The sequence below is a fragment of the Dendropsophus ebraccatus genome, chromosome 15, assembly GCF_027789765.1.
Source record: "Dendropsophus ebraccatus isolate aDenEbr1 chromosome 15, aDenEbr1.pat, whole genome shotgun sequence".
NCBI lineage: Eukaryota > Metazoa > Chordata > Amphibia > Anura > Hylidae > Dendropsophus > Dendropsophus ebraccatus.
The window spans coordinates 30,278,871-30,299,273 of record NC_091468.1 but is presented as its reverse complement, the minus strand read 5'-3'; the positions used below and the strand labels follow the sequence as shown (position 1 = coordinate 30,299,273).

Below are 20,403 nucleotides of genomic sequence, written 5' to 3'. Positions count from 1 at the left end.
CAGAGGCGACGTGCGGTGGTCAGAGGCGACGTGCGGTGGTCAGAGGCGACGTGCGGTGGTTACGTGCAATCTGGGGGGTTACATGTAATCTGGCGTGATTTCGGGGAACCTGGGGGGGGGTTATGTGCAACCTGGAAGGGTTACAGACAATCTGGGATTGTTACTGATAAACTGAAGTGCTTATAGGTAATCTGGGGTGGGTACATGTAATTTGGGGTGGTTACGGGCAATCTGGAGGGGGTCACTGGCAATTTGGGGTGGTTACGGGCAACGTGCGGTGGTTACGGGTAATCTGGGGGGGGTAAGGGGTAATTTGGGAGTAAACTGCAATTATTACACTATAATAAAAAGTGTGTGTTTTATTTTTTTGTATGTTTGTCACTTTTTGTACTTTACACATTCATTTTCACTGTATTACTATGATTACTGTGATATTTTCTATCACAGTAATTATAATTCAGTGACAGAGACCAAATTGGTCTCTGGCACTTTAAATTTTCAGAGTTGGCTGGTTGTAAAGCGCATGCGCACTTCATAACCAGCCAGGACGCCGAAGAGGAAGGAGCTCCAGGATCAGGTAATGTATAAGGGCTAGAGGGGGTGACTGGGGGACGGGGGTGACAGGGGGGGGTGGGGGGCGACTTGGGGGGTGGGGGGGGACATCACTTTTTATCCCCTGTCACCAATCATTCATGGTGACAGGGGATAAAAAGTGCCGGGAGCACATGGTACAAGCGATCAGCGGACCCCACACACTGCCCCAACCCCTCAGCTACCTCCGTCCCCGCAGCCTTATTCTCTGCCATCGCCGTAAAAAGCTGATGGCAGCAGAATAAGGACCCTTAGTGACCGCCGTAAAAAGCCGTATCGGCGGTCAATAAGGGGTTAAGGGCATCCCAGACAAACTGCAGCTGGGTCGAACCTTTATTTAGTGCCAAAAAAGCATTAATTTCTTCCCTTATAAATTGTTCACATTCTAAACCCGTAAGCCAATGGGGGTTAAAATGGAAATCCTTCCGTAGACCCAACCCGATTCCGGGCACTTTAATGCAAAGCAGAAGGGGGGAGTGATCGGATAAGGATCTAGGCTCATATCTCATGGAACTAACCCACTCAATAGCTATATCGTTACAAAAGGCCAGATCTATACGGGAGGCCGCATTATGTGAGGAGCTGAAACAGGAGAATACAGAAGAGTCTCCATGTAAACATCTCCACACATCATGCCAATTCATCTCATTAATCACTTTCCCCAGAGGCGTGGTGTGCGAAACATCTTTCCGCAGCCTACCCCTCCTATCCAAGCAATAATCCATTGACCTGACCTAGTAATAACAAGGGCGGATACAGGAGGATCTACAGTTGTATGGTCAGCGAAAGACTATAGGCCCTATTCCACGGAACGAATGTCGTTCATATTCGGCCGATATCGGCCTCTACAAACGATAATCGTCCCGTGGAATAGAGTGCAACGATCAGCAGACATCGTTCATGTCGGCTGATCGTTGCAGTCGCTTGTTTTTCAACATGTTGAAAAACAAGCGACTGATACAGCAACGATCTGCTGCCGTTGCTCAGTTGAATAGGAGCATCGGCAGCAGACGCTGCTGTATCCTATGGGCTGCCCGGACGATCAGCGATCATCCGGGCAGCACCCCCCGCCGCCCCTCCTGCACTCACCCGCTCGCTGCAGCCGCGTTCAATAGCGGCGGCAGCGAGCGGGGAACGAGGAGCAAACGAGCGATGAGAGCCTCTTAACGACCGGTGGAATAGGGGTATTAGATGCTGAAGCTAATCGGCAATTCAGTGACACTGTCACCTATTATAAGCTCCCAGGAAATCACACCCTTAAAATAGTGGATAGGCTAAGAACCCTTGAGAATACAAGTGGAAAAAAATTTCCTATCTAAAAAAATGGCTGAGAAACTCATCACTCCTTTCCCTAAACGCCCTAAATGGTATTGCCTTCCTAAAATCGCTTAGTCGCTTAGCCGACCCCCTGGTCGCCCGATTGTGGCGAGGATCGGCTCAGCGACTGAATCCATATCAGAGTATGTGGACTAGCTTTTAAGGCCTTTACTCCCTGCCATTCCTACTTATCTAAAGGATACTACCCAATTGTTAGTCGAGCTGCAAGACATCAACTGGCAACCTGGATACAATTTAGTATCTTTAGATATTGAGAGCCTATATACCTGTATTCCCCATTCCACTGGGATAGAAGCAGTTTGAGTTCTTAAAAGATACTTAGAAGTCGGAAGAGTTTAACAACTTTATATGTAACGCTTTGGAATTCATAATATCTAATAACGTATTTCAATATGAGGGTAACTGGTATAAACAGTTGGTCAGTACGGCCATGGGGACTCTCGTGTCGTGCACATATGCAAATTTATTTTGGGCAGTTTTAGAACGTTGGTTTATTTTTTATTATTTTTTTTTTTGTTTATTTTTTAAATAATGCTTTTTTGTAAATTCATAAACTGTTTTTTAAGATTTATGGACGGCGTGTTTATCATTTCGGACTGCATGGCACGGGAGTTCTCAAACTTTATCGACCATATAAACCAAAAAAAATAACATGAACATGTTATTTAGGGGAGCATTTGGAAACCTGTCACTTGTTTTTCTTGATGTAGAAATTTATGTACAAAATGACCACATTTGCACAAGAGGTTACCGTAAGCCAACAGCTAGCATATATTCATTTTAACAGCTCTCACCCAGTAAAAGTGACAGCAGCTATTCCATATGGTCAGCTTCTCAGATTAAAAAGAATAAATAGCAAAGAAGAAACATATCAGTCACAAGCAAAAGATCTGAAAACGAGACTACTTTGCCGAGGTTATCCATTGAATGTATTTGAAAAAGCTAAAAAACATGCAGAAAAAATACACGTCACATTAAAAACTAAGAAAACTCACCCAGAAAAATTCTAATGTCAATAATGAGAGATTTTGTTTTCACATTTGACAATTCCCCAATGAATGACAGCCTAAAGAAAGCAATAAACAAATATTGGTAGGTCCTTGAAGGTGATGAGGTGTTGAGAGAAAAGAGCCCGTAATAGACCACTCATCACAATCAGGAAGAACACCACTATAGGTGACAGCCTTACATCTTCACAATCTAAAGTAAAAAAAAAATAATAAAAAATACATGGATACCCAATATATCGGCAGAAAATAAGAAATGCATGCATGGTGCGCATTGTTCACACAACGCTGCACTGCAAAGCATAGATATAGGAGGAAAGCATTGGGCTATAAAACAGCTAATCACATGTAAGACAACTTTTTTTGTATATATGTAATTTTGCAGCTGTAATTTCTTTTATATTGGGAAGACGATTAGGCAGTTATAAGTGAGATTCCTTGAGCACTGTACCTCTTAGGGTGGGTTGACACTGGACGACTGGCCGCGGAAATCTTGCGAGTTTCACAGTGAGATCTGCTACGAGGTAAGGTCCTGGCAGGTCCGTGTGAATACATACAGCGGTCTGAAAGACCGCTGCGAGTATGTAATTCAGCCGTCCGCTTAATCCCCTCCCGCTGTCTGTATACATAACCTGTCTCCTTGCTGCACAGGGTCCCGGCTTCCTGCTCTGCCGCCCAGCCAATCAGTGGCTGCGGCTGGCTAACACACTGATTGGCTGGGCGGGAGAGCAGGAAGCTGGGACCCCGTGCAGCAAGGAGATGGGTAATGTATACAGACAGCGGGAGCTGGTTAAGGGGGCGGTTGAATAACATACTCGCAGCAAGTATGTATGCACAGGGACCTGCCAGGACCTTAACTCGTAGCAGATCTCACATCAAGATTTCCGCTGCAAGTCGTCCTGTGTGAACCCACCCTAAGAACAGGCAAAGGAGCCGCCAGGTTCATAGATCATATGAGAACCGTGCATCACAGTGACGTACGTAGCCTAAAATTCATTGGCCTCGATAGAGTTAATGCAAATGAGTGTGGAGGGGATAGGCATAAATGACTCTTGATGAAAGAAGCCTATCTCATTTATTACTTTAAAGCTATTGGCCCACTGGGACTAAACGAGAAGAATTGATGAATTGAATGCTTATCTACAATGGTTTTAAATGAATTTGTATGTTTTTAATCATGTTGCACCTGTTTGTTAGAATCACCTGTACCATTATATGGACCGGATCAAGTACGCTAGATGTGTCAAGCCGTAGACGAAGTTCGGGTGCGCACAAAGCGGTCCGTCGCTGTATTGCACTTTTGTTCTGTCCTCCCTCACCTGTGTGCAGACAGGCATGAAATATATGTTCTTCAAACCTCAAAGCTGGAAGAGAAGGGGTGAATCTTTGCTGGACTCTGTACTCTTATATGCTGAGCACCGCCGCGTGTCTCTGTTTAATCCCTCTGGCTTCCACAGAAGTGTGGCTGCTTCGTTGGAATCGCGTGTGCTTTGTAAAGACACCCTTCATTTTACCATAACATGTACTGTAAACAAGGCTGAGGAATTGGAGTCGGAGCTAATTTTGGCTGGAGTCGGATGCTGAATGACTGTATATGAGCAGCAGTGTAATATGAAGATATCCAGAGTAACATAGAGAAGGAGGAGAAGACATAAGTAGTGCAGCAGTAACCTCGGTGCTCAATGTGGTGTTTTCTCTCTGGAAGAAGATTTTGTGTTTTTCCTTAGTGTTCTATGGCTGCAGGTGTGTGTGTGTGTGTGTGTGTGTGTGTGTGTGTGTGTGTGTGCGCTATGGCTGCAGCAAGCTGTGTGTATATGCTATGGCTGTAGCAGGCTGTGCGTGTGTGTATGGTATGGCTGAAGCAGGCTGTGTGTATGTGTATGCATGCTATGGCTGCAGAAGGCTGTGTGTGTGTATGCAATGGCTGCTGCAGGCTGTGTGTGTGTGTGTGTGTGTGTGTGTGTGTGTGTAAGTATGTTATGGCTTCTGCAGGCTGTGTTTGTGTGTGTGTGTGAGTGAGTGTGAGAGAGAGAGAAATTAAAGGGGTATTCTGGGCAACAGTGAAAAATCCAGGGGCAACAGGGGGTGGTTGGTTTATAAAAATGAAGTCATAATTACCCGTCCCCATGCCCCCACAGTGCAATATGCAATGCGCTCTCAATCAGTGAGGAGAGGAACAGCTGTAGTCACTGACTGGCCATTTATGAAGGAGCAGAAGTCTGAGTCGGTCCTGGTAAAATTAAAGGAGAAGTCCGGCCAAAATTATTTTTTATATGTTATTACTTATGGAAAGTTATACAATTTTCTAATGTACATTAATTATGGGAAATGCTTATATACTGCTATTTCCCTTAATTTAGTGTATCAGGAAGTGTTAGAATTATCTCTGAAGCAGTGACGTCACAACGAAAGGTGTAATTCCTATGGAGTGTCCAGCAGGGGGCGCTCTATATATAGAAGTCAATGAGTACCATTGACTTCTATATATAGTGCGCCCCTGCTGGACACTCCGTAGGAATGACAGTGTATGTAATGTAATGTTATGCACTGTACTCTTGTGACTTCATGAATACATTTATGGAATACTTTGGGGAGCAAGTGTCCTTGCTCCCCAAAGTATCCCATAAATGTATTCAATGAATACATTTGCTGGGCACCGAGCAGGGAGGGAGAGAGGTGCCATCTACCTCCCCCCTCCCTCCCTGCTCGATGCTGGGAACATATACAAAGTATTACTCCCCCATTATCTGCAGATAATGGGGGTGTAGTACCTGTGCTATCCCTATCACCGCCCGCGCCACCGCCGCTCACACAGGGGCTGCTTTTCATGCCCCCCGCCGCTCCCCCTCCTCCTCTCGGCTTCAAACTTACTATCGCGCCTCACCCCTCCCTCCCGCACGTTCACCCGCCCCGTTCCTCACACTATCTGGCCGCCCCTCTCTGCTCTTGCATGCCCGCCCCCACCCCGTCCGGGGACACCAGGAAGCGCCGTGCTCCCGGCCGGGGTGGGGGCGGGCTGATGTGGCCAGCATGCAAGAGCAGAGAGCGGCAGCCAGATAGTGTGAGGAACGGGGCGTGCGAACGAGCGGGAGGGAGGGAGTCAGCGGCCAGCCGGATAGTGAGGAGCAGCGCGGGCGGCGGGGAGTCAGCGGCGCGATAGTAAGTTTGAAGCCGGGAGGAGGAGGGGGAGCGGCGGGGGGCATGAAAAGCAGCGCCTGTGTGAGCGGCGGTGGCGGTGGCGCGGGCGGTGATAGGGATAGCAAAAGGTACTACTCCCCCATTATCTGCAGATAATGGGGGAGTAGTACTTTGTTTATGTTCCCAGCATCGAGCAGGGAGGGAGGGGGGACGTAGATGACACTTCTCTCCCTCCCTGCTCGGTGCCCAGCAAATGTATTCATTGAATACATTTATGGGATACTTTGGGGAGCAAGGACACTTGCTCCCCAAAGTATTCCATAAATGTATTCATGAAGTCACAAAAGTACAGTGCATAACATTACATTACATACACTGTTATTCCTATGGAGTGTCCAGCAGGGGCGCACTATATATAGAAGTCAATGGTACTCATTGACTTCTATATATAGAGCGCCCCCTGCTGGACACTCCGTAGAAATTACACCTTTCGTCGTGACGTCACTGCTTCGGAGATAATTCTAACTAGTGATGTCACGATACCAGAATTTTGAGTTCGATACCAATACTTGATTTTTTAGTTCGATACTCAATACCAGTTCGATACCTCGAAAAAAAATACAACCCCCCCCTTATAAGATCAGCCCCCTCCTCTCCTGACATCCTCTGTGCTGCTGTGACCTCCCCATAGATCAGCACACTCCTCTCCTGACATCCTCTGTGCTGCTGTGACCTCCCCATAGATCAGCACACTCCTCTCCTGACATCCTCTGTGCTGCTGTGACCTCCTCTATAGATCAGCACACTCCTTTCCTGACATCCTCTGTGCTGCTGTGACCTCTCATAAGATCAGCACACTCCTTCCTCTCCTGACATCCTCTGTGCTGCTGGGACCTCCCCTATAGATCAGCACACTCCTCTCCTGACATCCTCTGTGCTGCTGTGACCTCCCCATAGATCAGCACACTCCTCTCCTGACATCCTCTGTGCTGCTGTGACCTCCCCATAGATCAGCACACTCCTCTCCTGACATCCTCTGTGCTGCTGTGACCTCCTCTATAGATCAGCACACTCCTTTCCTGACATCCTCTGTGCTGCTGTGACCTCTCATAAGATCAGCACACTCCTTCCTCTCCTGACATCCTCTGTGCTGCTGGGACCTCCCCTATAGATCAGCACCCTCCTCTCCTGACATCCTCTGTGCTGCTGGGACGCTGGGACCTCCCCTATAAGATCAGCCCCCTCCTCTCCTGACATTCTCTGTGCTGCTGTGACCTCCCCTATAAGATCAGCCCCCTCCTCTCCTGACATCCTCTGTGCTGCTGTGTCCTCTCCTATAGTATCAGCCCCCTCCTCTCCTGACATTCTCTGTGCTGCTGTGACCTCCCCTATAAGATCAGCCCCCTCCTCTCCTGACATCCTCTGTGCTGCTGTGACCTCCCCTATAAGATCAGCCCCCTCCTCTCCTGACATCCTCTGTGCAGCAAGGGACCAAACATTGTGTTTATTGGGGACAGCATGGGGGGGGCAGTAGTGGGCGGACTGACGGGGGGGGGGGGGGGGGATCCAGGTTGGGTGAACAGCCCAGGGTACATTTAATCCGCCACTGGGTACAGACTACAACCCCCACACTGCAGGGAGCTGGTGAAGGCTGCCAGGTCTGGACAGACAAGAGAGGGTTACTCTGCCTGGCAGGTCAGTTCCTGTCAGAGGGCAGGGGTGTAAGGGCAGGAATGTTAGGGGCACACTAGAGGGCAGGGATGTGGGGGGGGGGGGCACACTAGAGGGCAGGGATGTGGGGGGCGGGCACACCAGAGGGCAGGAATGTGGGGGGGGGCACACCAGAGGGGCAGGAATGTGGGGGGGGGGCACACCAGAGGGGCAGGAATGTGGGGGGGGGGCACACCAGAGGGCAGGGATGTGGGGGGGGGGCACACCAGAGGGCAGGAATGTGGGGGGGGGGCACACCAGAGGGCAGGGATGTGGGGGGGGGGCACACCAGAGGGGCAGGGATGTGGGGGGGGGCACACCAGAGGGGCAGGAATGTGGGGGGGGGGCACACCAGAGGGGCAGGAATGTGGGGGGGGGGCACACCAGAGGGGCAGGAATGTGGGGGGGGGGGGCACACCAGAGGGGCAGGGATGTGGGGGGCACACCAGAGGGGCAGGGATGTGGGGGGCACACCAGAGGGCAGGGATGTGGGGCATACCAGAGGGCAGGGATGTAAGGGGCACACCAGAGGGCAGGGATGTGGGGGGCACACCAGAGGGCAGGGATGTGGGGGGCACACCAGAGGGCAGGGATGTGGGGGCACACTAGAGGGCAGGGATGTGGGGGGCACACCAGAGGGCAGGGATGTGGGGGGCACACTAGAGGGCAGGGATGTGGGGGGCACACCAGAGGGCAGGGATGTAAGGGGCACACCAGAGGGCAGGGATGTGGGGGGCACACCAGAGGGCAGGGATGTGGGGGGCACACCAGAGGGCAGGGATGTGGGGGGCACACCAGAGGGCAGGGATGTGGGGGGCACACCAGAGGGCAGGGATGTGGGGGGCACACCAGAGGGCAGGGATGTGGGGGGCACACCAGAGGGCAGGGATGTGGGGGGCACACCAGAGGGCAGGGATGTGGGGGGCACACCAGAGGGAAGGGATGTTTGCAATGTCTGCACACATCCCCTGCTCTCACTTACTGCGGTACCACTCAAAGCATGAGGCTTGTCAAAGCAGAGGGGAGGGGGGATTTGTAAAGGGAGTTTAAGGTGGAACAGACAACCTGAACCTCAGCCAGCAGGAAGATTAACTTTTGCTGCTGGCCAAGATTCAGGCTGTCTGTTCCACCTTAAATTAGCTCCCTTTACAAATCCCCCCTCCCCTCAGCTCCGGGAAGCTCCCAGCTGTCAGGTCCTCCGTTCCTCCGTGCATATTCATGTGTGCACACTCAGGCCGGTCAGGAAGCGCAGCCACCGAGAGTGTGCACACAGGAATATGCATAGGAACAGCTCTGCAGATGGACGGAGGGCGAGCCGGCATCAGTCAGTCTCACCAACCTCACACTGAGTGCAGCCCTAGACGCAGCTCCTCACACCGGCTGCATTCCAGGAGGGACAGGAGGCTGAGGTGTGACGGGCTGCGGGTCATTAGCAGCGGGGGTCTGTTACACACAGTAGCCGACCCCACTGCTTCTGGAGAGGCTCAGGATGGGTCAGAGGCCGCTGTCAGTTGTGACAGCGGCTTCTGCACAGTTATATAGCCGGCACATGCGATCGCTGTGTGACGGCTATCGCTTATCACTGCAGTGAGCGGAGGAAGGGGCGGGCAGAGGAGGAAGTGACGGCAGGGGGCCGGGGGCGGCACACAGAGAACATGGCCGGCGCTCTGCTAGCCGCCGGCTGTGTTCTCTGCTCTATACTTTATGTTAAGCTGCGTTATTAGGCAGCTTAACATAAAGTATCGATACCAGGAAATCCTGGTACCGAATCGTTTTTTTGCCCGAAATATCGATAGTAGTATCGATATTTCGGTGCATCGTGCATCCCTAATTCTAACACTTCCTGATACACTAAATTAAGGGAAATAGCAGTATATGAGCATTTCCCATAATTAATGTACATTAGAAAATTGTATAACTTTCCATAAGTAATAACATATAAAAAATAATTTTGGCCGGACTTCTCCTTTAAAGGAGAAGTTTGGCCAAAGGCATTTTTTAATATGTTATTAGTTATGGAAAGTTAGACAAAGTCGTAATGTACATTAATTATGGGAAATGCACATTTACTGCTATTTCCCTTAATTTAGTAGATCATGGAGACTTCAAATTCTCAGGAATTTGGTGACGTCACGAATCAGGGTGTAATTCCAATGGAGTGTCCAACAGGGGACGCACTATATATAGCATTTAATGAGTACCATTGACTTCTATATATAGTGCGCCCCTGCTGGACACTCCATTGGAATCAATGGCTGTCTATGGAACAGGTGAGTCTGCACATATATACACTGTACTACTCCCCCATCATCTGCTCTTAGTATGAGCAGATGAGGGGGAGTAGTTCCAGGGCCATTCCCAATACGGTCACCCCGCTGCCACCACATATGCCCTGGTACTACTTCCCCATCATCTGCTCATACTATCCCCATCACCGCCACCCCTCATACATCCAGCGGGTCCACTGCTGTAATTGAGGCCCCGGTCTCGGGGGGGGGGGGGGGGTAGAGTAGGCCCCAGTCTCAGTCCCTTCAATTACAGCAGCGGACCCGCCCGGACCCCCTGACGCCACCGCCGATGCCGCCCCTCGTACATCCGGCAGGTCCCCTACTATAATTGAGTCCCCGGTCTCAGAGGAGAAGTAGGCCTGAGACCGGGGCCTACTTTCCCCCTGAGACCGGGGGCCTCAATTACAGCAGCGGACCCGCCGGACATACGAGGGGCGGCGGCGGTGATGGGGATAGCTCTGGTACTACTTCACCATCATCTGCTCATAGTATGAGCAGATGATGGGGAAGTAGTACCAGGGCATATGTGGCGGCAGCAGGGGGGCCGGATTGGGGATGGCCCTGGTACTACTCCCCCATCATCTGCTCATACTATGAGCAGATGATGGGGGAGTAGTACAGTGTCCAGTCATGGCCAAAAGTTGAGAATGATACAAATATAAATTTTTACAAAGTCTACTGCTTCAGTTTTTAAATCGGCAATTTGCATATACTCCAGAATGTTATAAAGAGTGATCAGCTTAACAGCATTTACTTGCAAAGTCAATATTTGCCTAGAAAATGAACTTTATCCCCCAAAACACATTTCAACATCACTGCAGCCCTGCCTTAAATGGACCAGCTAACATTGTTTCAGTGATTTCTCCATTAACACAGGTGTCAGTGTTGATGAGGATAGGGCTGGAGATCAATCTGTCATGATTAAGAATGACACCACAGGACACTTAAAAAGGAGGCTGGTACTTGGCATCATTGTTTCTTTTCTGTTAACAATGGTTCTCTCTAAAGAAACACGTGCAGTCATCATTGCACTGCACAAAAATGGCCTAACAAGGAAGAGTATCGCAGCTAGAAACATTGCACCTCAGCCAACAATCTATCGCATCATCAAGAACTTCAAGGAGAGGTTCCTTTGTTGCCAAAAAGAGTGGACTGCTGAGGAATGGAGTAAAGTCATTTTCTCTGATGAATCCCCTTTCCGATTGTTTGGGACATCTGGAAAACAGCTTATTCGAAGACGAGGTGAGCACTACCACCAGTCTTGTCTCATGCCAACTGTTAAGCATCCTGAAACCATTCATGTGTGGCGTTTCTTCTCAGCTAAGGGAATCAGCTCTCTCACAGTCTTGCCTAAAAACACAGCCATGAATAAAGAATGGTACCAGAATGTCCTCTAAGAGCAACTTCTTCCAACCTTCCAAGAGCAGTTTGACGATCAACAATGCCTTTTCCAGCATGATGGAGCACCTTGCCATAAAGCAAAGGTGATAACTAAATGGCTTAGGGAACAAAACTCCCCAGATCTTAATCCCATTGAGAACTTGTGGTCAATCATCAAGAGACGGGTGGACAAACAAAAACCAACACATTCTACAAAATGCAAGCATTGACTGTGCAAGAATGGACTGCTATCAGTCAGGATTTGGTCCAGAAGTTGATTGAGGGCATGCCAGGGAGAATTGCAGAGGTCCTGAAGAAGAAGGGTCAACACTGCAAATATTGACTTGCTACATTAACTCATTCTGTCAATATAAGCTTTTGTTACTCATAATATGATTGCAATTATATTTCTGTATGTGATAAAAACATCTGACAAACACACATAAAAACCAGAGGGCAGCAGATCATGTGAAAATATAATATTTGTGTCACTCTCAAAACTTTTGTCCATGACTGTATATGTGTGCATACAGACCTGTTCCATAGACAGCCATTGCTTCCAATGGAATGTCCAGCAGGGGCGCACTATATATAGAAGTCAATGGTACTCATTGAATTCTATATATAGTGCGTTCCTGCTGGACACTCCATGGGAATAACACCCTAATTCGTGACGTCACAAAATTTCTGAGAATTTGAACTCTCCATGATCTACTAAATTAAGCGAAATAGCAGTAAATATGCATTTCCCATAATTAATGTATATTACGAATTTGTCTAACTTTCCATTACTAATAACATATTAAAAAATGCTTTTGGACGGAGTTGTCCTTTAAGGAGTTGAGTCTGAGTCGGAGCTGCGGCTTACTGACTCCACAGCCCTGCTGTGAAATAAAAAATATTTTAAGGGGTTGTCCACTTTATAGTAAATAATAACCAATGGGGGCACTTAAGGGGGCATTATTATTGTGAAGGAATGCACAGAAGGAGGTATTACTATATGGGGCACAGCAGGAGTCATTATTACTATAAGGAGGGTACAGCAGGAGGCATTATTACTATATGGTGGGCACAGCAGTGGGTATTACTATATGGAGGCACAGCAGGGGCATTATTACTATATGGTAGGCAAAGCAGGGGACATTATTATTATATGGGGCGGACAGCAGGAGGCAATATTACTATATGGAGGGTATTATTACTATATGGGGCACAGCAGGAGGCATTATTTCTATACAGGGTCAACACACACACACCTACTCACTTTTCTGCACATGGTACCAAACAGCAGAATTACTACTGTATGAGACTCTATGGGTAGGAAATAGGGAATCAAGTTGAAGAAAAAGTGCAGAGCCTAAGATGTTTGTCTGTCAGGTTCTGAAGAAATGAATTGTGGCTGGAAGAAATCATGGAGGCCTGGGCCATATGGAAAGGAGAAGGGAAAAGGATGGCTCAGAGCCCTGTAATGCCTAAGGCTGGGTTCACACTACGTATATTTCAGTCAGTATTGTGGTCCTCATATTGCAACCAAAACCAGGAGTGGATTAAAAACACAGTAAGGCTCTGTTCACACAATGTTGAAATTGAGTGGATGGCCGCAATATAACAGTAAATAACTGCCATTCTTTCAATATAACAGCCGTTGTTTTAAAATAACAGCAAATATTTGCCATTAAAGGGCGGCCATCCACTCAATTTCAACATTGTGTGAACAGATCCTTTCTGTGTTTTCAATCCACTCCTGGTTTTGGTTGCAATATGAGGACCACAATACTGATTGAAATATACGTAGTGTGAACCCAGCCTTAAGGTGTTGGCATTGCCATTGTGTTCGTTTTTCTATTGCTGTTTGTTATTTAGGTATGTGCCTTTGCATCCGTTGGGGTGATGCTCGAGTTGATGGTTCTTTCTTTTGTATGGAAAATGTGAAAATTGAATAAAATGAAGAATTAAAAAAAGAAAAGGATGTCCCATCGGACACACCCACCCACCTCACCGCTGTCCCCACCAGAACTGGGTTAACTATATTGGTCTGGCCCTCGAAGACCATTTCATGTGGCCCCATGGTAAAATTAATTGCCCACCCCAGTCTATGGAGCCACCACAGGCAGAGCCATCTTTCCCAATGGTCATGGTAGGAGGCTACTGGGGGCCCATGACTCACAGGAGGCCCCTGTGCACTCTGAATTGACTGAAGGTACTGACACTATGGAGCTCCAGTCCTGTAACCTGCAGCTCAGCATCACAACACTCCGCATGCTGCAGTCTACTACCGTAGTTCAAGGACATTCCATGAGGTCATGATCATGTGATCATTCTCTTGTCTAGGAGGAGTAGGGCTGTTGTCAGAAGGTGAGTGTCTGATGGTACTGGATGGAGTGCAGGTGCAATCCTGAGAGTCCGGAGCTATTAAAGTGACTGTAGGGGGCGTGGTTTGCGCGCTGAGCCGGATGGCCGCATAGTCAGTGAGCTCCGTCCTGCAGCGACGAGATTCGAGCCGTCACTGAAGCAAATAGCCAACCAAGCATATCCCCGGAACCGGAGAGGCTCGGTGATTGCAGCGGGATGCAGAAAGAGGCAAAGGGAGACCCGGTAACTCTCAGAATGACGGATTTCTTCCCGCCGGCGGCTTCACAAGATGGCGCCGCCGCCATCTTAGGCAAGCACACAGAACACAGCAAGCCTGCGATGCCTCGCTCATATGCAGCGGCCGCCTCTACAAACCTGCCCTTATCAAACAGGTATGAACGCTTGTCCCACCTACAAACTGACAGCGGGGATGACCAGACAGTTATGGGTCACTCCTCAGATAAAGACAGCGTTTCTGCATGCTATGGCCACAGAGAGGAGGATGAATCTGCTTCCCTCCCTCCTTCCCCAGAGAGCGGTAATCAGGCTCACACTGCCCCTCAACATCCAGGGGTAGCACCTGCAGTATCACCTTCCACAGGGTTAGACCCGTCTGTATACCTGGCAAGATTCCCTGATGACGACTCACCAGCCACCAATTCCGGTATGAGACGCATGATGTCTACCCTGTTGGACCTGCACAACAGTTACCAGTCATCGATTGCCCCTATTAAAGCTGCAGTCACAGCCATGGAAGCCACACTGAACCGCCATGACAATAAGCTGAAAAACCTAGTGGGCTCCCATAACAAGCTTATAGACTCGCACTATGAACTTGCAGATGAAGTGTCATACCTGAGGGGCAAGCTAATTGACCTAGAAGACAGATCCCGCCGGAACAATGTGAAATTTCGGGGAATACCGGAGTCTGTCATGCCCAATGAACTGATGCATTTTCTCCAGCGTTTTATTAAAGATGTGCTCCCTGACTGCCCGAATAGGGAGCTGGTCATAGACCGGGCACACAGGGTCCCACGACCCAAACACTTGCCTCCAGATACCTCCAGGGACACTCTGGCACGCTTCCACTTCTTCCATGTGAAAGAAGCGTTCATGTCTGCCACCAGAAATAAAAACTCGGTCCCGGATAAATACAAACAGATTGCAGTATATGCAGACTTCTCCTCTGCCACTCTCCAATGGCGCCGTTCTTTGGGCCCAGCTACCCGTACTCTCAGAGAGGAGAAACTGATGTACAAATGGGGCTTTCCGAATAAGCTCCTGATTAGCAGGGATGGCAAAACTTTCACAGTCCATAACCTGGACGAAGCTCAACGTCTACTGGAATCGTGGGACCTGTCCATTTCTTCTGCTCCCTCACCTGACCGCCAGCAGCGTTCTTCCAACAAAAGACGTGACCGTCGCTCTCCACCTTCCGACCAGCTAGACCGCTCCAACGCTCCATGAACAGGACTACCGAACCCGAGTTCTCTGGACAATCCTTGTGGTACATCCTAACCAGACTTTGGTGCCCCAGTACCCTTTCTTTCTTTTCTCTTCTTCCACCCGTGCCTACTCGGGAAATCTCCGGGTGATGCACTCTGTTTGTCTCGGTTCCATGTTTGTTTTGTGGTTTTTTGTTTGTTGTTTTGTTGCAGGCAACCCTACTCTAACCCTCTTTCTCCTAAGTGTGCCAGGTGGTTCCCGCGGTCCTTGGAGTTGGGCCTCTCTACATTGTTCATCCGCACCTGTTTTCCTCCTTTTAACTGTAAGTCTCCATTATGGTACTTAGAGTTGTCTCCTACAATGTGAGAGGCCTTAACTCCCCCCAACGTCGCTCTTTCCTGTGGGCAGAAGCAAAAAAGATGGATGCTGACGTCTTATGCTTGGCTGAAACCCATTTACTGAGTAAGGACACGCATAGACTCCACCACCCATCCTATCCAACAATAATTCATGCTTCCTTTAAATCCAAGGCCCGAGGTGTAGCCATAGCTATTCGCAATTCTGTTTCCTTTTCATTAGTAGATAGTATTATAGATCCCAATGGGAGATACATTATTCTGTTATGTAATATTAATAATGCTTTGTATACTCTGGTGGCTTTATACGCCCCACAACACGGCCAAGTTGGCTTTCTCCGTAAGGTACTCAGACTGGTTGCCAAATGTAAACAAGGCAGAGTATTAATTAGCGGGGATTTCAATATTGTTCCTGATTTGAAAATGGACGTATCTCAAAACTATTCTCGCACCAAACCCTCTCTGGATAGAATGCTGTGGCAAAGTGACCTAATTGATGTCTGGCGTGCTCATCACAGCACGGAAATAGACTACACGTATTATTCGCCTTTCCACAACAGCTATTCCAGACTGGACCTCATGCTAACAGATGCCTCCAATTTACTATCTGTTACGTCCTCAGCTATCCTAACCAAATCTTGGTCTGACCATTGCCCGATTATGTGTACAATTCAGGAAACAAACGTCCCCAATAGAACATATCTCTGGCGTTGTAATGCATACCTCTTGTCACAGCCGCAATACAAGTCTGAAATAGAGAAGGCACTGAAAGACTACTTTACTCACAACACGACTGAACAAGTCTCTGCAGCAACAATCTGGAACGCCCATAAGGCGGTGATAAGGGGTATCATGGTACAATTAGGTAGTAGGGCCAAACGAGAGAGAGAAAAGTTGGTGTCCTCTTTGATGCTAGATATCAAAAAAGTAGAACAACTGCACAAAACGCAACCAGTCTGCATACCTGACAGATAAGCTTCGCTCCCTGAGAGTGCGCCTTAAAGACGCCCTCCTGTTAGATTTTGAGTTCAAACTGCGGAAAACTAAAGCGATATACTATACCCTTGGTGACAAGGCCGGGAAGCTATTGGCACAGAAGCTCAAAACGCAGCATCAAAAATCTCAGATCCCGTTCCTCTTTGACCCCCATACCAAAGGGAAATATATAGACCCTACTTCTATAGCTGCATGTTTCCAAAAATTTTATGGAGATCTGTATAATTTGAAAGACGACCCTGACACTCCCCAGCCTTCACCCGAAAAAATCAACGACTTCCTGAACAAAATTAATCTTCCGACTCTTAGCCCGGCCCAACTTGACTCCCTTAATGCCCCCTTCTCGGTAGCGGAAATAGAAAAAGTTATTAAGTCCCTCCCTCCTAACAAATCCCCTGGTCCGGACGGACTGACTAACCTGTATTATAGGTCATTTACCCCCATCATTTCTCCTCACTTACTGGAATTTTTTAACTTAGCCAGATCACAGGGCACACTACCGATGGAAAATCAGGCGGCCACAATAGTCACTCTCCCCAAACCAGAAAAAAACCCTGACTCGCCTAAAAACTTTCGCCCCATTTCTCTATTAAATTCAGATCTAAAAATTTATGCCAGAGTATTGGCTGACAGATTAGCCCTAGTCATGCCCTCAATTATTCACATGGACCAAACTGGTTTTATAAGGAATAGACAGGCCTATGACAACACCCGACGAGTCGTCAACATTGTGCACCACATCCATACACGCGGGTTCCCCGCGGTTCTAGCATCTCTGGACGCCGAGAAGGCATTCGATCGGATTTCCTGGATCTATGCCTTCTCGGTGCTCCAGAGGTTTGGGATCAACGCGGAGATGCTGCGATGCATTCAAGCGTTGTACTCTGCCCCCACGGCCCAAGTTTTTACTAATGGCACATTATCCCCTCCCTTTAGTATTACCAACGGTACAAGACAAGGCTGCCCGTTATCCCCATTAATTTTTGTTATCTCTCTTGAACCGTTAGCTCAGCTCCTTCGCACAGACCCTAGAATACAAGGAATCACGATTGGCCAAACTTCCCATGTCCTCTCGTTATACGCAGATGACATTATACTTACCCTCTCGTCCCCACACTCTTCCCTACCCGCCGCCTTAGCTCTTCTCTCAGAGTTTAGCGAGATTTCCTATTATAAATTGAATATATCAAAAACAGAAGTCCTTCCCATCCACGTCCCCACTACCCAACTATCAAATATGAAAAAATCCTTTCCCTTTGCCTGGCAACCGGTAGCCATTAAATACTTAGGCACGTTCATTACAGCTTCACCTGCCCTGTTATACCAACATAACTACACCCCCCTTTTAGAGTCCCTCCAAAAACAAGCCGACTCAATGACCAAACATGAAACTGCTTGGACGGGTCGCATAGCTGCTTTTAAGATGCTTCTGCTGCCAAAGCTTCTCTACCTCTTTAGGACGCTTCCGATTCTCCTCCCACAATCTTACTTTAAAGCTATAAGGAAGCTTATTTCAAGATTCATTTGGGCAGGGAAGCCTCCACGTATTGCATACGCAATTGCTTCTCGGCCGATAGACCGGGGAGGTCTGGGGGTGCCGGACCCCTATGTTTATTATGCTGCTACCCTAATGTCTCAACTGCGAGAATGGTGGAAGGGACACACAGAGAAAAATTGGCTAGCAATTGAAGCAACCTTTGCGGGAGGCAACCTACAGGCCTTATTATACGCATCTGTCTGGGCATCCCCTTCCCTAGATACATTCTCCCCACCAATGCTAGCGGGTCTTAAGTGCTGGAAAACAATGCACACGTGCAGAGGATTCCCTGCAACATTTACTATGTCCCCCATCCCCATTTTATCCTTAGGATACTCACTCCCTAAAGACTCATTCCTAACCCTGTCCAGGTGGCACTCCCGCGGCCTACAGACTACTATGGACCTCTTCACGCGAGGTCAACTGAGATCTTTCCAAGAACTCACTCAGATATTCCAGATCCCCCGCACTGATTTTTTCCTTTATTTGCAAAATAGACACCTCTTACCCGATTGGCAACACAAAAAAGTCACTTGGTGCTCACAAATATCTACTGTCTTCTCACTGTCAGTTAAAGGCCTTAAACCCCTATGTGAGGTGATTAGTGGCATAGACTCCCAGGGTAAAACTCCATATATGGAGACTTGGGAGAAAGCCCTGGGGAAATCTTATACAATTATGGATTGGGAGCAAGCATGTCAACACTCCCTGAAATCGGTGATTAGTACTTCACAACGTGAATCGATACTAAAAACAAGATTGCGTTGGTACTACACACCGCAAAAATTATTCTCCATGTACCCCTCTACAAGCCCCCTGTGCTGGAGAGAATGTGGTCAGGTGGGCTCCTTACAACACATTCTATGGGAATGCCCCATGTTGAAACTATTTTGGACTCAGGTGCAACACATTCTCTCCACGATTATTTCTATCCCTGTCACCCTATCCCCAGCCATGGCTCTTCTATATATGGACATGGCTCATATCCCTCGTAACTATCGTGTATTAGTTTGCAAAATCATCACGATTGCTAGACTTGCCATAACCAGAGCCTGGAAATCCTCCAAACCCCCTATTGCATACATTATTCTATCTGAAATCACGAGGATTTACACGCTAGAAAGATACATAGCCTTTGGTAGGGGGACTATGCACTCCTTTGCTAAACAGTGGGCTGGTTGGGAATGTTCCCCTTATCATTCGCCCAATAATCCGACCACATTACCACTAAGCCGCTCCAGACTTAACCAATCCGGCCCCCTTCCCCAACCGAAACCTCCTCTATCTTGATTTCCCCATCCCACAGGGACACAAACAAACAAGCAAATATACATATATACAGCGGACGCTGGACATTGCCTAAAGGCACACACACATACTCCCCTTCTACACGCCTTTCCATCCATATACAGGTTTGTAGGGACTGCCTGCCCTTTCTGCATATCTTAGTTACTTTCTTCTGTTCTCTGATTACTTTATCTCTTTGTTCTTTATATATATCGTTGTTTTGCTATGCAAGTGCAATAGTGGATATATTCATGCCGATGAACATCCCAGTAAAATCGGGAACAGCAATGTGCAGCACTTGGTCACAACTGCTCCACCCCTCGGCCACCAGGGACCGTATTTATACACTTGCCCGTGATATTATTTAACTACTCCACTGTTGTTCTGCACTGTATTTGATACATATATGTGATTTTATACCTTATATGTTGTTCACATACACCTGTACTACTACTGTTTGTTAAAAAAATTATAAAACCTTCTTCAATAAAAAACTATTGAAACGTTAAAGTGACTGTACCACCATGCCCAGGCTGAAGCACTGGAGGCGGGCCGACCCACCCTTAGTGGGAAGAAACTCCAGCCCCTCCATGACGTGACTCCATTAGAATCAATGAATCTCTATCATAGTGGGTCAAGGTTTTCTCCCACTAAGGGTGGGTCAGCCCGCCTCCAGTGCTTCAGCCTGGGCCTGGTGGTACAGTCACTTTAACACTATAGTAGCTGTGGGTAATTATCATGCAGCAGAGATATAGGTGTATTTCTATAGTGTGTGTGTGTGTGTGTGATCATGCAGCAGATATTAGTGTGTACACCAGAGCCATGCGTGTAAAGCAGAAAGTCAACACACTTTTTAATCAATAATTTGGCTTTTAAAAGAACAGGAATCAGAGCTCTCTCTACTTGTCTAAGGCTCTGTCCATTCTTCAGCGTGGAGAGAGGAGGCATGCAAGCCTCCCATAGAGGATGCAGGGGGT

General features: G+C 48.0%; 1 protein-coding gene across 2 annotated transcripts in view; it reads right to left on the bottom strand.

The window, feature by feature from the left end:
• Positions 1-20,403, bottom strand: part of TBCE (tubulin folding cofactor E) — a 130,604-nt gene that overhangs the window by 109,367 nt on the left and 834 nt on the right. The window lies entirely within an intron of this gene.